General features: G+C 45.7%; 1 protein-coding gene and 1 pseudogene across 5 annotated transcripts in view; one reads left to right on the forward strand and one right to left on the reverse strand.

Moving 5' to 3' along the window:
• SLC7A1 (solute carrier family 7 member 1) overlaps positions 1–23,080 on the forward strand; it is a 93,380-nt gene that overhangs the window by 9,816 nt on the left and 60,484 nt on the right. The window lies entirely within an intron of this gene.
• Positions 11,208–17,587, reverse strand: LOC100669771 (large ribosomal subunit protein eL31-like; annotated as a pseudogene).

Below are 23,080 nucleotides of genomic sequence, written 5' to 3' on the forward strand. Positions count from 1 at the left end.
AACTGCTCTGTACGGTTTGCAAGGCTGTGACCTTTCCGTAGCAGATGACCAGACCTGTCTTCTGAGGCACCTCCGGGTAGATTTAAACCGCCAGCCTTTTGAGTAACAGCTGAGTCCATTAACTGTTTGCAGCACCAGGGACTTCTACTTTATTAAATAGCCTGGGTGGTGCAAACAGTTAAGCTGTCAACTACTAGCCAAAAGGCCGGAAGTTCATGTCCACCAAGAGGCACCTCAGAAGAAAGGCCTGGCGATGTCCTTTTGAAAAACCAGCCGTTGAAAACCCTATTCTCAACAACAAAAAACAAACCCTACTGAACGCAGTTGTACTCTGACACATAGGGGGTCCCCATGTGTCAGAATTGATATGATGGTAACTAGTTTTTTTTTTTTTTTAGACTTAATAAGGGTATTAGACTTATCTGGGCTATCTCCTTCGTCATTCCCAGAAATAACTGAGAACGGCTCCGCTTTTACCAGGCCCGGGACGGGTCTATGCTCCATGAGTCTGGTTTCCAGCGTACTTTTTGTCTTAGAAGCTATTATTGCATTGTCTGTGGCTTCCCATCATTTGTGCCTCAGTTTCCCTATGTGATGTGTGAAAAAGGGCTTCTGAAGGCCCTGATCAAAAGCCTGCAGTATTTTTTCATGTGTTTGTTTTTTCTTCCCCTGCCCCAGACCCTCTCCTTGAAGGAGCTGGCCTTGAGAGTGACTTCAGCGGGCAGCCGCCCAGCCAGCGCTTGCCCACCTGCTGGGCCCACGCATCTCCTAACCTGCACAGCCAGCACTGGAGGGCCACTCTTCAAAGCAGTCCTTTGAAGTGCAAACATTTCCTTTCCTGAAAAGAAGGGAAATTGAAATTAAAACTTATTGTTCTGTGCAGACAATGTTCCCTTGGATCAAAGAGGGGAGTGGGGCTTATAAAGCCAGAATCACAGTGTAGACCTGGAGGAGGTGAACGGTGTAGGAGTGGCTGTGCTAATACACACCACTGTTGGCGGTGGGGCTCCAAGTTTGGTAAGACTGTATTTTTCTTTCCTTTTATTAAAGATGTTAAATCTAGATCTAACATGTTACGCTTAACTGCGTCTCTCTTCTGTGTTTTTATCTTGGTAAGCATTTGGAAAGGAGCCCTGATGGTGCAATGGTTAAGCACTCAGCGGCTAACCAAAAGGTTGCTGGTTCGAACCCACCCAGTGGCTCTGTCGGAGAAAGACCTGGCGGTCTGCTCCCGTAAAGGTTACGGCCTGGGAAGTCCTATGGGGTGTTTCTGCTGTCACGTGGGGTTGTTGGGAGTGGAAGATGACTCAGTGGCACCCATCGACAGGAACAAAGCATTTGGTGATGTCTTACAGTGTCTCTGTCATGACAGAATGCTATGGAGCCAAAAACACTGGTGTTTTCAACGAACATTTGACTTTATGGGAAAACTTGAATGTTAAAAGTGAAAAAAAAAAAAATCTGGGTGAATTTTCCATATTCAGTGTTATCTTAATGCGATATATGTATTTTGCACAGGAAGAGACTTAAAGTTGGACTTTGTTTTGCTCACTGCTACATGGGCAGCACCTAAAATTGTGCTCGATAAATATTTGCTGAATATTTTTATCATTAGAAAAACAGCAGTATTTTTACCGGAGGAACGGCTTTGGGCTAAGTAGGGACATTTTGGCAGGTGGAAGGAACAACAAATTATTTTATATTTCTATTGTAATCCTGTCCTGGCGTCTCTATTTGGGGTTTATTTTGCACTTTGGTCAGCAAATCATGCTGCGAATGCGAGGCTTGATCTTTAATTTGTGGACTAAGCCAGCCCTGTTGAAAGCAGAGTATCAGGATGTTATGTTTTTCCCAGGTTGGTTGGTCAAATTACAGCTTGCTCTCCTTACCCGACTGTAGCCAGCGTGCCGTTGGGCTGGCTTGTCCTGTCCTGTTGTTGGCAGTTTCTGCCCGATGCCCAGGATTTCTCATTTTTGAGCACCAGGACCTTGTTTCTTCTTCTACCAAGATATGCTGGCTGTGTGTCATTCTGATTTCGGACATACAAAATTCTTTAAAACGCAGCAGCTCGTCTTTACTTACACTGTGCGTTAGCGTTTGAAGTGTCCCGGATCTCAGGGATTTAGTGTAGGAAGAATGGATACCACTTTAGAGCTGATGATGCTGCTCGCTGGTATCATCAGCTCCATCTCTCCTTCAGTCAGACACGTCCTCCTAGGTTTCCAAGGCCCGATTTGCTGCCTTTCCACGGTGCTGTTGGCACCATGTTCTGGAAGCTTCTTCTTGGGCTGTGTTTGGGATGGGGCTTGTGGTTCCAACAAACTTGTGTTCCATGGATGGCAGCTTCCAAACCTGTGAACCACATTCTACAGCGAGAAGTAAATTTTCCATTGTGATCAAATATATACACATGTTGTCATTCTTAGGTGCCCTGAAGTCAATTCCAACTCACAGCGACCCCTTGTGACAGAGTAGAATCTCCCCACAGGGCTTCCTAGGCTGTAATCTTTACAGGAGCAGATTAGCAGGTCTTCCTTTCATAGAGTGACTAGGTGGGTTCGAACCTCCGACCTTTCAGTTTGCAGACAAGCACGTAACCATTGCGCTACCAGGGTTCCTTACACACTCCTTATATATGCATATTTATTTATAAATTAAAAGGAAAGTTTTCATGAAATCATACTTATTCTTACTACTTGTGGTATACTCTGGTAATTTTTGTTCTTTTCTCTTTCATTAAAAAAAAAAAAAAATCCTGGTGATGACCTGCAGCTTGAGAAATGCTGCTTGGCGTGGGCAAGCAGACTGCCCCTTGCATGGCATTCCATTAGTATGGCTGAAGTTCAAGCCGGCTGGCAGCAGGGGTGGGAGCAGTTCTCTGTAAGGACCGGTTTGAGCAAAGAAAATCAGGGAGTGGAGGTTTTTGTCTGTTTGTTTCTGGGTGATTTGAGGGTTTTTGACTGAGGTGGGCATTATTCTTTGTGCTCATCCCCAAGAATGTTAATAGGCTCAGTGGGCAAGACCTGTTTGGATGACACAGTGTGGTCTGTTGATGACAGGCTCTCTCTGTCTTCAGTTTGCCTGACACATAGGTGTTTTGAAGGTGGCCTGGTCAGACTGTGTGTGAGTCTAATCTATTAATTTCTGTGGTTTGATTTTTATTGAGTTTATTTTATTCAGTGTCCTTTGAGAAAGGAGCCAGTTGAGAGCCAGGGAAGAAGAGGGAGAAAAAACTGCCCTCACGGAAATGCGAATTTTTGGATTCAGGTCTGGTGGGCTAAAATCTAACAGTGTTGAACATGTAACCTTAGCAGTAAGAGTCATGGCATTAGGTAGCTCTTCAAAAGGTTGACGGGATTTTATATAAATTTAAATCTTGTTTGCTTATGAAGTGTTTGAAAGTCCCCCCTCTTAGAAAATAAATATTTTTAAATAACAAGTCTCTGTATGTAATTCCTAAAACAATCGTAAGTCACGAGAATTGATTGTACCAAACAAGGGCACAGTGACATAACAGAGAACTAGAACAAGATAAATTGTCCACCTTTATTGAAACAATGTACCAATACTTGCCCTTTTTCCTGGTGAGCATCTCTTTTTTACTATGCTTCTCAATAAAAATAAATTTATTGTAAAAATGTCATCAAAAACCCATTGCCGTCGAGCTGATTCCAATTCATAGTGAGTGACCATATAGGACATAGTAGAACTGCCCCATAAGGTTTTCAAGGCCGTAATCTTTACGGAAGCAGACTGCCACATTTTTCTTCCCTGGAGTGGCTTTTGGGTTCAAACCACCGACCTTTTGGTTAGCAGCTGAGTGTTTAACCACTGCGCCATTCAGAGTACTCAATTTACAGTCTTTTAAAAATTCATCTGTAAGAAATATTATCGCCACCATTGTTTGTATTTGAGAAGAATCGTCAAGAACTTGATTTTATGCTGTTTTACGTATATGTATTATTTAGAATAAAGGATAGTTTGTAGGTATAAGAGCGTAATAATTCCCCCATAAATTCATATGCTCAAATTTTTAGCAACTAGTTTTTTTTTTTTTTTAACTTTTGTTGGTAGACTTTTTCCGCTTGCTTCTTCTCTAGAGGCAGCCTTGGGAGACACTAGGCAAGAGCATTCATTCACTCTGAGTGATGACACTGAACTGAGGAAACTCTCTTGCTGGTCTCAGAGTCTGATACAATCAGAATTTTAGAAAAGTTGCCAGATGTACTTTGCATTAGAAATTCAGATCTAATTAGTGAAGGATATCTCTCGGGTCTGTGAGCTGGTGAGTCCAGGCCCAGGCAGCGCCGTCTTAGATTTCTTGGGCAGTTTTGAATGGGGGCAGTGGCGAGGGGAGGAGACAAGGTCCCGCACAAATGCCTCTCGCCTGCCTGTTGCTCCTGGCTTCCCACTAGCTGTCCTGTGCTCTGGGTCTTTAAGGGAGATCTTGCTGAGTTACCCAGGATGGCCTTTGGTTGGAGGACAGTTATAGTCAACACACTCAGCTGCTAATCAAAAAGTTGGAGGTTCAAGTCCACGCAGAGGCACCTTGGAAAAAGGGCCCAGTGATCTTCTGAAAAATGAGCCGTTGAAAATCCTATGGAGCACAGTTCTCTGACACACATGGGGTGGCCATGAGTTGGAATTGACTCCATGGCAACTGGTGATGGGGTGCCGTTGGCACTGACCCCCAGATGCTCTAGCGGGGGTCTCTTTCCAGTGTACAGGTGTGTGAAGAAAGGGAGTTTCATTTTGCCCTGAGAGGCACTGGGAGCAAGGATTGAGGAGCGGGGCAGTTACTCGACACTGATGCTTTGTGGGAGCAAGTAGTTGTGCCCCCAGTCAAGTGAGTAGTAACTCAGAAATGTTAGTTCTCTTCCCTTCTAGAGTTGCCCTTCTTGCTAGACTGCATTGTTAGGAGAACTTTATGGCTCGCTTTATTATGCAGGTCTTTCTGCCATGTGGGCACAGGCATAAAACCCAACCTATGGTCGCTGAGTTGGAATTGACTCGACAGCAGTGGGTTTGGTTTTGGGTTTTTTTGGTTTATTGCCATCGAGTCGATACTCCAGAGTAGGACTGCCACATAGGGTTTCCCAGGCTGTAAATCTTTGCAAAGGCAGACTGCCACATCTTTCTCCCCGGAGCCGCTGGTGGGTTAGAACCGCCAGCCTTTCCGTGAGCTGCCAAGCACTTAACCCCTGTGCTACCAGGGCTCTTTGGGCCTGGGCTCCTTTAGTATTCTGTGGCCTGAGGGCCATGACCTTCACAGTCCTAGGTCTGCTGCTGGCTGCTCTGAGTCCATCCTGACTGATAGCGACCCCATGTTACAGAGTAGAACTGCCCCATAGGGTTTTCTTGGTTGAAGTTTTTATAGGAGCAGATCGCCAGGTCTTTCTCCTGCTCCATCCTTGGATGAGTTTGAACCACCAACCTTTTGGTTAGTAGCCCGGCGCCTAACCATTGCAGCACCAGAGCTCCTTTGGTATAAAATAGAAGCTCAAAATAATGTTTCTCCACCTGAAAGGAAGAAATTGCAGTCATCTAGCTCATTTATTCTTAGTGTCTTTTGGAGGGGCGGGGAACAGAATGGGTACCCATGCATAGTCCCTGTGCTCATTTCTGACAAGTCTGGTGATGTGTTTCCACAGGGGACAAACAGCAGATCCAAAACCCAGTGCCGTCGAGTTAATTCTGACTCATAGCGACCCTATAGGACAGAGTAGAACTGCCCCATAGAGTTTCCAAGGAGCGCCTGGTGGATTCGAACTGCCGACCCTTTGGTTAGCAGCTCTAGTACTTAACCACTATGCCACCAGGGTTTCCAAACGGAAGCGGTAAATGAGACTGCAGAGGTGGGGCTCCAAACAATGGTGAGAGTTGGCCTGGCAGCAAGGGAGGAGACAGGAAAATGTAAAAACACACATGATTTAAATAACTAGGTCTCTGTGTGCAGGACCCTCTGCACCTCTGCGCCTTGGTTTCTTCCTGTGGAAAACGAGGGCAGTAATATTCCACACTTTGGAGACCTGTGTTGAGAGCTTAGCAATTAATGTACAGGTAGTCCCAACTTAGGACGTATTCGAGTTACAATGAACTGTACTTACGACCATCTTTTTTTTTTTAGTAATATGTAACACATATTACTGACTGATAAGATGTACAATTAATTGTTTCTCCCAAGCAAAAAGCCCCCGACGCTGGTGTAGGAGTAAGTTTTAATTAATATGCAAAGTGATTCCTTCCAAGGGGAGGGCGTGCACTGAGGTCAGCTAAGGAGAGGTTGCTACTTGTTCTCTCCACATCAGGAAATTCTTAATAGAAAAGGTGGATTTCAGGAGCTTTCTAATTAAGGGGAAGAGAGGGAAGAAGAGGCCTGGGGGTACAGTCAGGAGCAGGCATTGAGGTGTCAGAGCTGGGGCCCCTGGGTGGGCAGGAGGAGAGAGGCCCTTGGGTCCCTTGCCAGGAAGACCTCTAAGCCAGGGCACTGTTTGTCTACCAAGGAGCAATGGTGGTTTAGCGGTAGAATACTCGCCTTTCATGCGGGAGACCTGAGTTCGATTCCTGGCCAGTGCACCTCATGTGCAGGCATTGCCCATCTGTCAGTGGAGGCTTGCGTGTTGATATGATGCTGAACAGGTTTCAGCAGAGCTTCCAGACTAAGATGGACTAGGAATAAAGGCCTGGCAATCTGCTTCCAAAATTCAGCCAGTGAAAAGTCTGTGTATCACAACGGTCAGATCCGTAAGCAGCCGTGGAGATGGCACAGGACCGGGCAGTGTTTCTTTCCATCGTGCATGGGGTCGTCATGAGTCCGGACTGACTGGACAGCAGCGAACAAACACAATTTATCTACAGGGATGCCACGTTTGGGTGTGTACTCAGGTGTTTAAGCCTCCTTGCTTTTACTTATGTTTGATTCTTAAAAGGTTTTATGAAAGGAGCCCTGGCGGGTCAATGGTTAAGCACTGGGCTACCAACTGAAAGATTGGCGGTTCAAACCTACCCAGCCCAGTGGCTCCATGGGAGAGAGACCCCTGGTGATCTGCTTCTATAAAGATTACAGCCTAGGAAATCCTAATGGGGCAGTTCTGCTCTGTCACCTGGGGTGGCTTCGCATCAGAATTGATTTGATGGCACCCAGAAACAACGATCTTATTCCATTTCAAAATTGTCACTAAAAATAATAAAAATATCCTAAGAAGTTTTATAAAGGGGTGTCTAAAGGTAAAGAGGGGTGCCCTGTCATGGTCCGGACCCACCTCTAGCCTTTTAAATGTGCCGGGCTTGGGGCTGAGGCAGAGAGCCTGGGCTTTGAATATTCAGGAAACAACTTGGCTGTGTTTGACCATCATTCAGGGAAAAGCTTTATATATTTAGTAATATAGGGACATTGAAGGTAAGATAAAGAGAAAGGCAAAGCAGAGCAGTTTCTCAAAAACATTTCAGAGTGGTCCAGGTATTTGAATGTGAATGTCTGAAAATGTCCAGAAGCCCTTTGGAATTCCTTGATCTCAATGATATTTTTTACCTTCTCAGGCAAAGAAATTAGAGAAGCAATGTAGACAGAGTGTTATTAAATTCAGTCGTATGTGATTTATATTTTTGCTATATGCCTGTTTCACTAATTCATATATTCACTAGAAAACTTTGTATTAAATAATATTTTTCCTCCAGTTACCTTTAAGTCGGCTCTGACTTGTGGCGACCCCATGCGGGTCAGAGCAGATCTGGGCCCCACAGAGTTCTCAGTGGCTGAGGTTTTGGAAGTAGATCACCAGGTCTTTCTTCTGAGGTGCCTCTGGGTGGACTTGAACCTCTAACCTTTCACTTAGCCCCCAAGCGTGTTCAATGCTTGCACCACCCAGAGACTCCAAATAGCATGTAGAAATATCATTTAAATTTTTCTCCAAAATCTGAAATTCATGATTCCCTTTGTAAAAAACTGGGTTGAAAGTGGATTTTCTAGGGAGGGGCTCTGGATGGTGGCGGGGATGGTGGGATCGGGACACGGAGGGGGACTCAGTTTATTGTATGCCCTCTGGCAGCTTTTGGATGTTGCATTATGCAGGTATCACTTTATGAAATGCTGTCATGGCATTGTTTCTTTGGGACAATCAGATTTAACTTATGGTGCCTCTGGCAGGCATGTAGAGCATAAAAAAAAGCATAGCAGTGTATAATCACCTTTTCTGCACTTTTCTGTCAACTTGCGTGTTATTATTTGCCTCACCAGTGCTGTTAAGATTAACAGCACACCACCCAGGTGGAACTTTTGCAGTTGGGCCTGTGAATAATCACGGCCTTATAGCACTCACTGCCTTACGCCAGAGGAGAAAAGTCAGTTAGCGAGGGAGACAGCTCTTGATTGCTCAGTGAGTCAGCCGGGTGAGGACATTGAGACATGTTTCAAGGTGTGAGAATCGCCCATAGAGGAGAAGGCTCTGCTACCCAGCGCTAGGCACGTTCTCCATATGTATTTGCAGATCGTCTGAACACAAAGGAGAGGTAAGACCTAGCATATGTTTCAAAAAGGGTGGGGGCATGGTGTTGGGGTCCTGGGCTCGGAACATGGCTTTAAAGATTTGTTGTTGTTGGGTGCCATCGAGTTGATTCCAACACATAGCTACCGCATGTGACAGAGTAGAACTGCCCCATGGGGTTTTCTAGGCCGTAATCTGTACAGGTCTTTCTCTCACCAGGTCTTTCTCTCACGGAGCTGCTGGGTGCGTTCGAACCATCAACTTTACAGTTAGCAGCCGAGCGATTAACCATTGTGTTCCAGGGCTCATTAAAGCTCTTTAACCCGTCGACCCATTGCCGTGAGTTGATTCTTACTTACGGTGACCCTGTGAGACAGGGCTGCCCGAGGGCTGTAATCCTCACAGCAGCAGACTGCCTTCCCTGTCTCCTGGGAGGGGCTGCTGGGTTCCAATGCCAGCCGTCCAGTTAGCAGCCGAATGCTTAGCCATTGTGCCAGCAAGGCTCCTTGTAAAGATTTAGAGCCAAAACTTCACCTCCTTTGTCTCCTCTTGCCCAGCCACTTTAACATGCTCAGCTGCTAGCCGAAAGGTTGACAGTTCGAGTCTGCCCAGAGGCACCTCAGGAGAAAGACCTGGCAATCTACTTCTGAAAAAGCAAGCATCAAAAACCCTTTAGAGCACAGTTCTGTCTGACGCCTGAGTTGGAGTTGACTGAACTACAACTGGTTCACTAGTGTCCTTTTCAGCAAGAAAATAACAATGTAGGACAGATGGTTTCTGGTCCATATTGCTTGCTGCCCCAAGGCGCTCCCTCTCTAGCCCTCAGCCATCTGTGGATGCTGGGGAGAACTCACGCCACGACAGGACATCCAACATCTCTTCATTGGTCCTGAAACTTTAGAGACCCCCCCTTCAGGACGTTTTGCCCAAGGTTTTTAGATTTGCCTTAGCAGACACGATCTTGCCGACGACAGAGCATTCGTTTATGACTGCAGACGTGTGTATATAAAAATAACACGCCCTTGTACGGAGCAGTGCACACTCAGCTGTGCCATCGAGTTCATCTCAGGTTCGCAGGAGAACAAAAGACGGCAAATCTTCAAGTTTGCAGAAAAAGAGGCTCCCTTTGTGCAGCTCAAGTTCAAATGCTTTCGGTATCTGCTCTCTGCACAGAAATCTGATGAGGATTGTGTTACAGATGAGGGGACATTACTAGCTTGCAGGTCCCAAAAGAAGCCGTAGCTTTTCATTTGGGGGTGGAGGATAGCTGCTAAGTGGGTTGATGAAAAGATTTGGGGCTGCCCAGGCTGGAAAGACCAAGAGGAAGAAAGCGACGGCAAGGCGAACCACAGACTTAACAGTCAGTTCTAGAGCTAAGAAGCGCTTGGCCAAACCCGTTGCTGTCGAGTCAATTCTACCTCATAGCGAGCAACCCTGTAGGACAGAGTAGAACTACCCCATAGGGTTTCCAAGGCTGTAACCTTTACAGAAGCGGACTGCCACATGGTTCTCCCACGGAGTGGCTGCTGGGTTTGGACTGCTGACCATTTGGTTAGCAGCTGAGTGCTTAACCATTGCACCACCAGGGCTCAAGAAGCTTTGTAGGGACTTAAAAATGGTTGAGAATAAACAAAAAGCAAATAGTACTTCCACAGCCAGTACAGATTCGTAGAACTGGAGGGAGTATTGGCTGACTGTGGAAATGGACTAGAGAGGAATTCATTCTAGACAGTCACGTGGCCCCTGGGAGCCAGAGGACTTGCGGGTTATCACTCATCTTTTTGAAATGCCGTCATGGGACGAGCTGTCTCACAAAGCTTGCTTTGTCAGCTCTACCAAAGGTAGGACATGTGGCTGGGGTAGACCAAGTTTGACCAGGGATATTAGTTTCTTATGTTCTTGGAGCGCTCTGAATATGGGTGGCTTGGCATTTCAAAACGGGGCAGGGCGAAGCCCATCAGGGTCATCTTGTTTGCGTTCTCTTGGTCATGGTGGAGCCCCAGGATTGACACAGCCCTCTTGTCCGACTTGTTGGGTGCTGTCGAGTCGATTTTGACGCGTACCAATCCCAGTGACAGAGTAGAACTGCCCCATAGAGTTTTCTAGGCTGTAATCTTTACAGGAGCAGATTGCCAGGTCTTTTTCTCCATAGAGTCACTGGTGAGTTTGAACTGCTGACCTTTTGGTTAGCAGCCGAGTGCTTAACCATTGTGCCACCAGGGCTGTTTTGTCTGACTTAAATAAAAACCCTTTGCTGCTGAGTCAATTCCAACTCATAGTGACCCTACAGGACAGAGTAGAGCTGCCCAGAGGGTTCCCTAGGCTATAATCTTTGCTGAAGTCAACTGCCACATCTCTCTCCCAAGGAGTGTTTGGTGGGTTCAAATTGCTGACCTTTCAGTTAGCAGCCAGGCGTTTAACCACTGTGCCACAGGACTCTTGTTTGACTCAGGCACCCCCAGTTGGAGCTGCATCTTGGTGGATTTCTCTGTACTCTCCAAGGCATGCCCCTTTTCACTGCGTGCCCCCTTGGTTGCCACCATGCAGAGCCTCGTCCCTGGGGGCACCCCGCTCTGCAGTTCTGCCTGCCCCCCAGCCCTTGTTTCCTATGCTGGGACCCAGCTTCCTTCATGGCCTCTCCCACTCCCTGCCGGCTGAGGTGGGTGTCGCCAGCTTGTGCGATGGTCCGCATCAGTGGGAGCCTGTTGAATCTGTGGCCCCCCTTCAGCTGACCCTGACCCAGTTGCGTGGGAGGATAGAGTCAGAGCTGGCGTCCAGCCAGGCCACTGCCGGGAGCCGTGGAGAAAAGCCAGAGACACTGTCAGGAGTAACGCCAGCCCAAGAGAGGTAGCTACAGGGAGGAGGCAGGGACGGCGAGCCAGCCACCCATCTTGACTGTCACGGTAGTTACTTGTACCTTTAGCCTTCAGACTACAGTGAAGGAGAGTCATTGCCTTCTTATGGAATTTTATTTGAGTCCTAGAACTGCCCTGGCACTTCACTCTTCATTTTTTCTTTTGCAGGTTTGTAATTTTATTTGTATTTAATAACCAGCTGTTAGTTTCCACCCACATTGACTGTAGGTTTTGGAAAGTGGTGCCAGATACATAGGTAACGGATGTATAGAGTGTGTTGGGTAAATCTTCATCCTGATGACGTTTTCTGGACAACCAAACACAGATACAGTATGGGACATTGCTTATTCCTTTGGGCCAGGCAGCTCTGCCGAGCCTGCTGTCATCGTGCACATCGGCGTTCCCATCTCCTTCATGGCAAATTTCCACATCTCCTGGAGTGCCCGAGGGGCACGCATCTTGGAGCCCCTGCTCCATGGATGCGCTAGTGCGTGTTGGTGGTGTCCTCTTTGGTCGTCACCATTTCGCGGATAGCAGAACGGCCCTTCTCACCACCTTTCTCTTAGGAGTCATTGTGCCAGGACCCACCTGGTGTTTCACTCTTGATAACGTATTTTGTAGTGTTTCACGTTATCATTTACATTTAGGTAATTAAAAAAAAACAGCAATGAAGGTAGCAAGCCCAGGAGAGGGTCCTCTGAACTAGAGCTGCTGGGATGGGGGTGGGAGGTGCAGCGTGATGGTGCCTGGCAGACCTGAGTTCAGGGTTTGGCTGTGGTGCTGACCGGGATGCATGGACCTGCTCGAAGCACTCCCCTGCCCAGCCTTGGTATGCTAGCTCCCAGCGTGCTCAAGAACTGAGAGAATGGCTGATAAGTACTTAGCGCGATAGTTGGGTGATACATATTAATTTCTTTTTTGATGTTCTTCCTTATTCTTTCATTACTTATTAATGGGGCTAGAGATGCCCTGGTGGTGCAGTGGTTAAGTGCTGGGCTGCTAACCGAAAGGTTGGCAGTTTGAACCCACACAGCTGCTCCTTGGGAGGAAGACCTGGCCATCTGCTCCCGTAAAGATTACAGCCTAGGAAACCGTATGGGACACTTATACTCTGTCACATAGGGTCACCATGAGTCGAAGTCAACTGACGGCACCTAACAACAACAAGGTCCCTTAGCAGGTGAGCAGATAAGGCAAACCATCAAAAACCTAAGTGCAGCAGACCGCCAGGACACCCCACCTCCCTCCCACATACCCGTAACTCTCTGTGGTTCTGCGAAGTATAGGTTTGATTTGAAACTGGCATTGTTGGTGTCAGCCTTTAGAAAATAGGAGGAATTGTGGCCAAAGAAGCAATGAATGTAATGCAAGTGAGTGGTCTCCAGTTTTAGTTATGTGGTCCTTTCTGCCTGCGGAAAGCATTGCATTTCTCGATGACTCTGCTAGCCCTGTGAGTTCATGCTCTGATGCGTGAAATACACAGGAGCACTAGGCAACATTGAAGAGCCCTGGTGGTGCAATGGTTAAGCTCTCGGTTGGTGGTTCGAACCCATCCAGCAGCTCTACAGGAGAAAAGACCCAACAATCTGCTTCCATAGAGATTACAACTTAGGAAACCCCAGGGGGCAGTTCTGCTATGTCACATGGGGTCACTGTGAGTCACAACTGACTCAATGGCACCTAACAACAACAACAAGTAGACGACATTGAGCATTAATGATGTTTGCTGAAAATTAATACATTAAAATGTTTCTTCAGCTCTGAATCAGGGAGGGCCGTAAGGCTCATGGATTCTTCCTTGGAAGTTGCAAGCCAGTGGAGGGTGGCCAGAGCTGACACCAATGTCCCCCAGCTGACAGGAGTAGATTGCTTTGGGCCAAGTTTGAAAAAAAAAAAAATAGTACTGGGAGTATAGACTACATTGGGAATTTAAACTTTTCAGGCATTGGTCTGCAAAACCTTCTGTTTAATTTGTACACAAACTAACTTTCATCTGAACTCTTTTAACTCCATAATAAAAATACCTAACAGTTTAGGGAAGGGAGTGTGTGTGGGGGGTGGTTCTCTAATGCCAAATAATGGCATGTCCAAAAGTTAAACACAGCTTTCACTTTATTTAGGCTCTATCTGTTTGTAAATGGAAAGTTCACAGCTGCAAGGCAAATTCAGGTTTTTTTAAAAAAAATTCAAGTATATGGGGGATTTATCGTGGGTCGTATATGTGGTACTCTCTTTTTAAAACATGGATCTTTTTTTTTTTTTTTTTTGAAGTTTATTGTTTTATAGTTATCCCTGAGATTTCTTCCAACACAGATCAAGGGGAATTGGCACAGGGTTGAATAACACTTTTCTGTATAAATAAGAAAATCGTGGTGTTCTTAGATGTTTGTTTGCTTAAAACCTCCTGTAAAAAAAAAAATTTTTTTTTTTTTTTTTTTTAACTGAAGGATAGTTACAATAGTTACACAAAGGGGCGCAGAAAAAAAGGACTTTTGAACTGGATTTGCTTTAGTCTGGGAGGCGGTAAAGGACCCCTGGTGGCACAGTGGTTAGGTGCGTGGCTGCTAACAGAAAGTTTGGCAGTTCGAAGCCACCAGCTGCACGGGGGTAGAAAGCTGTGGCAGTCTGCTTCCGTAAAGATTACTACCCTATGGGGTAGTTCTGCTCTGTCCTATGTAGGGTTGTTATGAGTCGGGATCAACTCGACGGCAGTGGGTTTTGGTTTGTGTTAGGGAGACATTGCCTTTCTTCTCCCTGTCCTTTATGTGAATCTTGCCATGTGCTTCGTCATGTGGAAAGGCAGGTGTTTTTGTTCCTTTGTTTGGTTTTGACTCAGTTGCAGATGCCTGTGATTTGTACTACAAGTATTCCTCAGATGACAAGCTGGTTAAAAAGTAAAGAATGTTAGCTACTCTGATGAGTGCTGTGGAATGTTACAATTTGCCCTAGACTTTCATTGGCAGTTATTATATAAGATTTCAAATTTCAAAACAAGTTCTTCGAGGGGTATAGCGTTCATTCATTCATCATTCATTCATTGAACACATGTTGGTTGAATGCCTACACGTGCCCTTACTGGGTATCAAAGTTCTTGCCCAGCTTATGGAGCTTAATTCCCTGGGGGTTGTGCAGATCCAGTGATAATGTAAGCATTTGGCTGAGAACCCCATTTCTTTACAATCGTGCCAACTAGAGAGAAAGCCAAACTCTTGCCACCTCTTCTCTTCTGGGCTCAAGGAAGATGGGGAGTGGGTACGAGGTGTTGATCCCTGAGTCGACACTAAGCTAGGGTTGCCAGATTTAGCGGATAAAAATATAGGGTGCCCCGTGAAATCTGAATCTCAGATAAACAATGATTGCATTTTTAGTATAGTGAGACTGAGAGGTGAAACTCGACGGAACGGTCTTGTTTTTCCAGGTCTTGAAAGTTTTCCATCTTTGACAAGATGCAGTCTTACCACTTCTCTATCACTCGTTTTCCTGGAAAATACTTGAGTTTTCCTCCTCTGATAGGTTTCTGCCTTACACAGGTTCTGGCTTTTCACGTGGGGCTGCTATGAGTCAGAACCGACTCAATGGCACCACACAACAACAACAAGCAACTAGGGCAGCGAGCGCAGCCAGGCCTTTTTCTGTGGCCCACAGTTCCTAACAGGGTGTGTGTGTGAGTGTGTGCGCAGTAGAGAGTGCAGACAGAGAGTCTGGGATGTGGGCCCTGGCTCTGCTCCCGCCTGCCTGGTCCGAGAGGCCTGGCTGGGGGCGTGTGTCCACCAGGCTTCACGGAGTCAGGTCAGGAGGTCTGGCAGCGCACCGTTCTGAGGACGCAGCTGTGGGAAGGGTCTCTGGGAACTGGGCACCACCCAGCCGCCGGCCACCCGGTATCCTTCTCGGTGACATTTCCCACTGACCCTTTCTGTGAAGAAGGGTTTTGGAGGGGCATTTTACCCATAAAAGTCAACAAAGAAGTGTGGATGATGGTCAGCTGACAGAAATGTAAGTTAAAAGGCAGGAAGAGTGGCTGCTTAATAATAACCAGGTTGGAGGCGAAGAGCAGAGAAGAAAAAATGCGCTTGAAATTATGCTCTGATCACCTTTCTTTAGAGACAAAATGGGTCATGGAAAACAAACATTTCCATTCAGTGTATACAGAGATTGGCAGAACCCAGGACGGGCTCTGTGAGTTCCCAGGCCTCTTGGAAGGGGGCACAGGCCTTGACATTCCTTTTCCACCCGCGTTAGGAGCGGAAGACATGGGAAAAGAGGGCCTTGTGGCAGGGCAGGTGCCGCAAGAGCGTTTCATTTTCCAAATGAAAGTGAAAACTGCTGCATTTGACCCAAGAGCCAAACAGAGATAAAAAAGCCAGCAGATGGAGTGACCCATGACATGTGATGGGCTTTTATTTTTACAAGAGGGCATTCTTAGTGTAGCAGATCTGTTATTTATGACCTTCCTAGCATCTAAAGGACATATGTTGAGATTAAGAGCGGATATAGTCACTGCCACCACCCCCTCCTCCCCGCTCCCTCCAGTGTACACCCATTGCAAAGGACTTGGGGTGTTAGCTCTGCAGACACTGAGACGTGTACGTAAAAATCAGTCGTTTAGGACCTGGTCATTTTTAGTTATGCTTTTACACTTTTCTCCTTTTGTTTTCGTGTTTAATAGTATTAATATTCTAGACAACCCTCAAGTCTTCCACTGTCTGAATTAGTGTAGATGCAAAGATCAGATATTGGGGTTCCTTTTATTTTTTAAAGCCATATAATATTTTTAAGCCATATAATACCTTCGTATAATTTAAAAAGGCTGTTTTGAGTACTGTCATGGATTGAATTGTGTCCCCCTCAAAGTATGTGTCAACTTGGTTGGGCCATGATTCTCAGTGGTTTGGCGGTTATGTAATCATGTAACCTGTCAGTTAGCAGGCTGCCAAGGGCTTAATGATTGTGCCGCCAGGGCTCCTCCGTCAAGATTATAGCCTAGGAAATCCTATAAAGAAAATTGAGCCTGTTGCCATCAAGTCGATTCTGACTCACAGCCACCCTATCGGACAGAGTAGAACTGCCCCATAGGGTTTCCGAGGAGCAGCTGGTGGATTCAAACTGCGACCATTCGGTTAGCAGCCGACCTCTTAACCACTATGCCACCAGGGCTAGGGAAGTTCTGTTCTGTCACGTGGGGTCACTATGAGTCGGAATCGACTAGACAGCACCTAACAACAACCAGTACGTGCTACACAGAGACAGCGGCAGCTGACAAAGGGAGTGTGTAGATTGGTTGTAGCCTGGGGTGATTGTGTAGCTCATTTCTGCTTGCTTCCCAGTGCTGGTGTGTCTTCGTCTTTCAGAGTTTACATGTAGCCAGTTGGGAGTGTTTCAAACAGATGAAAATGATCTCAACGCCTGCGGAAGGAATCTTGGGTAAGTTTTAGAGGCGCCAAGGAGTCCTGGTGGCATAGTCGTTAAGCACGCGGCTGCTAACCGAAAGGCAGGCGGTTCGAACCCACCAGTCGCCCCACGGGAAAAAGATGTAGCAGCCTGCTCCTGTAAAGATGACAGCCTTGGAAACACTATGGGGCAGTTCTACTCTCTTGTAGGGTTGCTGCGAGTCAGAATCGACTCGACTGCAATGGGTTTTAGTGGAACAAACAAGAGGGAAGAGGCTTTTTTACGGTGAGTCCTACCTGACAAATGCCAGGTGCCAGCGATGCCCTCCCACCTGGTCCTGTGAATGGTCACCTGCGGATGAGCTCATTGGATTCAGGAACCACTCCCAGCAGAGAGGGCCACTTTATACACTTCAACACTTAATGGCATGAACGTTAAACTCCCCTAACTGTGTTCCTGTGTAGAATTGTAGCTACACATTAGCAATTTAGCCTCAGGAGAACAAATTAAGCCTATAAAAGAACAGAGTTCCAGAGGCAGAGGCTTGCAACTGCTTGCCTAATTCCCCTTGGTAATTGCGGGCTAGCGTGTCTGCAGTCTGTTCTCTCCTGAACCTGGGCGGCTTTCCTTGGCTCTGGGCTGCGTCCGTAGCCCATTGGTCTTTATAGGCTCTTGGGAGCTGCTGTACCATCCAGGACTCGTCAGTGGGAAGGAGGGGGTGAACCCCTCCACACGGAGCTGTGCCCAGCAGCTGCAAACTCCCAGGTGTCACAGAAACTCACCTGTCAGGTGTTCCTTGGCAGACAAAAGGCTGCTGTGAACAAACCTCTGAGCATTCCGAACATTCAGTATGGGAGGCATCCTGAAGTTTGTCTCTCGTGCATTTTTTTTCCCCAGCTCACCAGTTTGGCATGTCTTTTCTCCAGCTTCACTGGTAATTTATTTGCCCTGGTAGCAGGCCTCGGCGGCCTTAAAAATATTGTGCTAGTGCTGAGAACAAATTGCCACGGAGTCGCCTCCGACTCATGGCACCCCACGTGTGTCAGAGTAGAGCTGGGCTCCCCAGTGTTGTCATGCTGATTTTTCAGAAGTAGGCCGCCAAGCCTTTCTTCCGAGGCTTCTCTGCGTGGACTTGAACCTCCCACCTTTCAGCTAGCAGCCCAGCACGTTAATTGTTTACTCCACCCAGGGACTCCGGCTAGTGCTAAGAGACCTCTCTAAATTTCTTACTGCCTGGTGATCTTTTAATTTTTTCTAATTGCCTGTTATGTGTGTGTCGTTGTCATTGAGTTGATTTCAACTCATGGCGACCCCATGTAGTCCAGAGTAGAGCTGCCCCATGAGATTTTCTTGGCTGTAATCTTTACAGAAGCAAGTTGTGAGGCCTTTCTTGTGAAGTGCCTCTCAGGTTCTCACAGCCAACCTTTCAGTTACTTGTCATTGTTAGTTGCCATCAAGCTGATTATGACTAATGTCGACCCTGTGTGTTACAGAGTAGAGCTGTGCTCTGTAGGGTTTTTTTGGCTGTAATCGTAATGGAAGCAGATTGCTAGGCCCTTTGTAGGCCGTGACCTGGGTGGCTTCTAACTACCAACCTTTCACTTAGTTGTTGTTAGTTGCCATCCAGTCAATTCCGACTGATGGCTTTCTTGGCTGTAATCCTAACAAAAGCAGATCACCAGGCCTTTTCTGTCACGGTACTGTTGCGTAGGCTGAACTGCCGACCTTTATATAGCAGGCGAGCACAAACCACTTGCGCCATCCAGGAACCTAGTTACCTATTAAAGCCACACCATTTTCTCTGAGATCCTGGACCATCTGCACGCGGAGTACTCTATTGGAGCTAAAAGATTAAACTAAGTATATTGTATTGTTTAAACCAACAAATGCTGCATTCTTCCTCAATTTTACTATCCTGTGCCCTGTCTCCATGAAATATTTAAGCTACATATTAAAGATGGAGCTTACGTTCGCACTTCCATGGAACAACAAAAGACATGGCTGTGCCTGTAGGGAGGCTTATTAAGTAGGAGCTAATTTCACATTCAGGACTGTTACATGTAATAAATGGTTGTGCAAATATAGTGGAAATCCTCTTACCAATTGCAACCAGAGCCATAATTACTGACTTACTTTCTTTTTTTTCGGTGGCAGAGTTTTGAGTTGAAGCAGAATTGAAGTATGTTAGAAAATGATGCTTTAGCAACTGAGCTTGTATGGAACTTGTTGGGTCTTCCTGGGCACAGTCGATGCTAAAGCTGCCCTACAATTCCTTTTGGGTCTGGGTGTCTCTTTTTTTTTTTTTTTATAACAGCTATATTGAATATAATTAACATACCGTATAAAGTTTACCAGTTTAAAGTGTATATAGTTCACTGGTTTTTCGCATATTCATAGAGTCACGTAACCATCACCACCTTTAATTTTAGAACATTTTCATCACCCTAAAAAGGAAACTCGTGCCCATTGGAATCATTCCCCATTTCTCTCCTCTAATCCCAGCTCTAGGCAACCACCGATCTACTTTCTCTTTTTACTCTGGACATTTCATAAAAGTGGAATCACACAATACATAGTCTTCTGTGACAAGCTTCTTTCATTTAACGTAATGCTTTCAAAGTTCCTTCATGTGCTGGCATGTATCTTCAGTACATTATTCCTTCTTTATTGCTGAATAATATTCCATTGTGTGGGTGTACCACATATTGCTTATCCATTCATCATTTGATAGACCCTTGGGTTGTTTCCACTTTTTGGCTATTGTGAATAGTGCTGCCGTGAACATTGGTGTACAAATTTTTGTGTGGCCACATGTTTTCATTTAGGAGTAGAATTTTGCTGGTCACATGGCAACTCTATGTTTAACATTTTGAGGAATCCTCTTTGTTTGCCTTTTAATTTTTAAATTAAAATTTTTCTTTTATTGTTGAAAATATACACAACAAAACATAGACCAGTTCAACAATGTCTACTTGTACAATTCAGTGACATTGATTACATTCTTCGAGTTGTACGGTCATTCTCATCCTCATTTACCAAATTGTTCCTCCTCCATTAACATAAACTCATTGCCCCCTAAGCTCCCTATCTGTCCTTTCAAGTTGTCCTCTTAGGTTTTGATGAAACAATTGACATCGTCTCTTGGTTAAGAGAAAAACCAAAAACCAAACACGTTTCCGTTGAGTTGATTCCAACTCATAGCGACCTTATAGGACAGAGTGGAACTGCCCCGTAGGGTTTCCAAGGTTATAATCTTTACAGACGCAGACTACCACATCTTTCTCCCACGGAATGGCTGGTGGGTTTGAACTGCTGACTTTTTGGTTAGCAGCCAAGTGCTTAACCACTGCGCTTTCAAAAACCCATTGCTGTCAAGTCGATTCCGATTCATAGCAACCTTGTAGGACAGAGTAAACTGCCCCATAGGGTTCCATGGAGTGGCTGGTGGATTCCAACTGCCCACCTTTTAGTTAGCAGCCGAGCTCTTAACCACTGCGCCTCCAGGGCTCCTTATGTTTGGTTAGTCCTCCATAAATAACTGGCAGACAGACACATCACATGTCCCAATTCAGGATGGGCACCACAGTCTACTCCAGCAGCTTGTTAATGAGATAATTCCTTAAAAATATTGACAAACCCTGTAATTAAGAGCTGGCTATTCACATATCAAATAATTCTTTGCTGAAACAAGAGGATTTCTTTAAATAGCAGCTCCCCCTGGCTGCATTTACCTATTTGTATAGCTCATTAGCTATTTGGCAGAGGAATTTCAAAATGTCAGCTAGGAGTTGGTGCAATGGGAGAACAGTATGAAATGAAAAAGTAGTAGTGAAATTGATATCTATTCAGCAAAATCCTCCAAGAATGAACTTATTTCAAAAAGGGCTTAGTATGTTTTTAGGCATGTTCTCAATTTAATTTTTTCAGTGGTTTCTGTGAGCGTAGCAGTGATTGTCTCATTGGAGAAAGGAGGACATGGAAAGTCACATTTGTCCAAGTTTATCCAGCTAGTAAGGGATTGGAGCCAAAGTCTTCTTCAGAACCTTGATATCCTCTTTCCATTACATCCTCCTGCCTGTATTTACTAAGTGGGCGGACCATCATTGTGTCTAATTAAACTTTTACCGTGATTACATTATGGCCCATTGCCTGGAGGGCCTATTAGAAGTCTCATGTAGAGCTTCAGAAGTATTGAAAATAATGGAGCATCACGGCGGCTTTAGAATTGACCTTGAGGGTAGAGCGAAGGCTCTCCTTCTTACCTGCTTTATGGATCTCATATTCCCGTATGTGAAATGGGTGTAATGACAGTATAAACTTCAAAGGCTCGGTTTGAGTACTGACGGAAATTACACACCTACAACGCCTTAGGAGAGGGCCACGCTGGTACATGTTGTTGTTGTTGTTAGGTGCTGTCGAGTCAGTTCCAAGCCATGGCCACCGTGGGTACAACAGAACAAAACACCACCCGGTCTTGCTCCATCCTCATAATTGTTGCTATGTTTGAGCCCGTCGTTGCAGCTAATGTGCAGATCCATCTCGTTGAGGGTCTTCCTCTTTTTCCCTCACCCTCTACTTTATCAGCATGAGGGTAGTAGGCACCTAATATAAATGTTAAGGAGCCCTAGTTGCACAAAGTTTAAATGCTTGGCAGATAACTGAAAGGTTAGCAGTTTGAATCCACCCAGCAGCTCCATGGGAGAGAGACCTGGTGATCTGCTTCTGTAAAGCTTACAGCCTGGAAAATTCTATGGGGCAGTTCTACTCTTGTTACACGGGGTCACTCTGAGTTGAAATTGACTCGACGGCACCAAACAACAACAACAATATAAAATGTTAAAACAAAACCAGTTGCCCTCGAGTTGATTCTGACTCACGGTGACCGCATGTATTACAGAGTAGAACTACTCCATAAGGTTTTCTTGGCTGTTATGTTTGCGGAAGCAAGTTGCCAGCCCTTTCTTTTGAGGTGCTGCTGGGTAGGTTTGAATGGTCGACCTATCTGGTTAGTAGTTGAGTGCAAACAGTTTGCACCACCCAGGGACATTACTGTAAATGTTCGCCACAGTTATCATTGTCAGTGGGAATATAACTGACTGTAGCGTGCATTCACGATTGGTGGACCAGCGGACAGTTCTGAGGTAGTTGGTGAGAGCGTTTAGAGTGTAGGGAGGGAGATGACTGGGTGGAAAAGTCAGCGTATCCTTCCACTCCCCTCCTTCCTCCAGCTTCCTCTCTGCCCTCACTAGCTTCCTGCCCTAACCCCTTTTTCCTTTTGAAGCCAGCACTTAGAATTTACGCTTTGGTTTTTCAAATGTTCAGGCCTTGCGAAATAAAGAGGTTCCAGGCTCTTTGGCAGGTGGAGCAGTGCTGGCAGAGAAAGCTGAACACAGCCCCTAATCTTTTTGCTTCTCCATAACCACAAATTAAAGATACACTGTCCACTTAAATCTGAAGCCTTGTGCTTTTCGTAATAACAAGAGGACTTTTCTATAAAACGGTGATGAGACTTTAATTTGAAAGTCAAGTTACTTTCTTTGAGCTTCAGTATCTCATCTGTAAAATGGTCTCTCTGTGAGAAAGGAACTAACATGTATCGAGTGTCCTCAGGCTCTTTTGAGCATTAAATGAGATACACGTGTTGTTGTTTGTTCGGTTCTGCTGAGTCAGTGTCCACTCATTAGAACTCAGTAGAACTGCTGCGTAGGGTATTCTTGGCTGTAATCTCCAGGATCAAAAAGTCCGAAAAGATGGGCTTGCTGGAGCCACTGGGTGGGTATGAACCGCCAACTTTTCAGGTAGCAGCACACCATTGTGCCACCAGGGCACCTGAGAGCCCTTTAGTGGCCCCTCGATACATGTTAGTTCCTTTCTCACAGAGAGCCCCACCCACCCAACCACTGCCATTTTCTTAGCTCCCGAATCCAGGCCCCTAAATTCCCAGCAATCCCATCTCTTCAAATTTTTTTCTTCCTTCCTTCCTCTCTCCCTTCCTCCCTGTAACTGATTGTATTTTTGTTGTAGCATTGTAGAGGATATACAGCAGAACATAACACTATTTCAACAGTTTCTACATGTACAATTCACTGACATCAATTACGTTCTTCATGCAGTTTTTCTCACCCTCCTTTTCTGAGTCGTTTCTCCTTCGTTAGCGTAAACTCACTGCCCCCTAAGCTTCCCATCTAACCTTTCGAGTTGCTGTTGCCGATTTGATTCCAGGTGAATTCTTCAAACTCTTGACCTTCTCTGTATTAGATACAGAGCAAATACATATAAAGCAGTTTTATTTATTTTTGTTGTTGTTGAAAATACATGCAGCAAAACACACCCCAGTCCAGCAATTTCTACATG

Source organism: Loxodonta africana, chromosome 23 (assembly GCF_030014295.1).
Source record: "Loxodonta africana isolate mLoxAfr1 chromosome 23, mLoxAfr1.hap2, whole genome shotgun sequence".
NCBI lineage: Eukaryota > Metazoa > Chordata > Mammalia > Proboscidea > Elephantidae > Loxodonta > Loxodonta africana.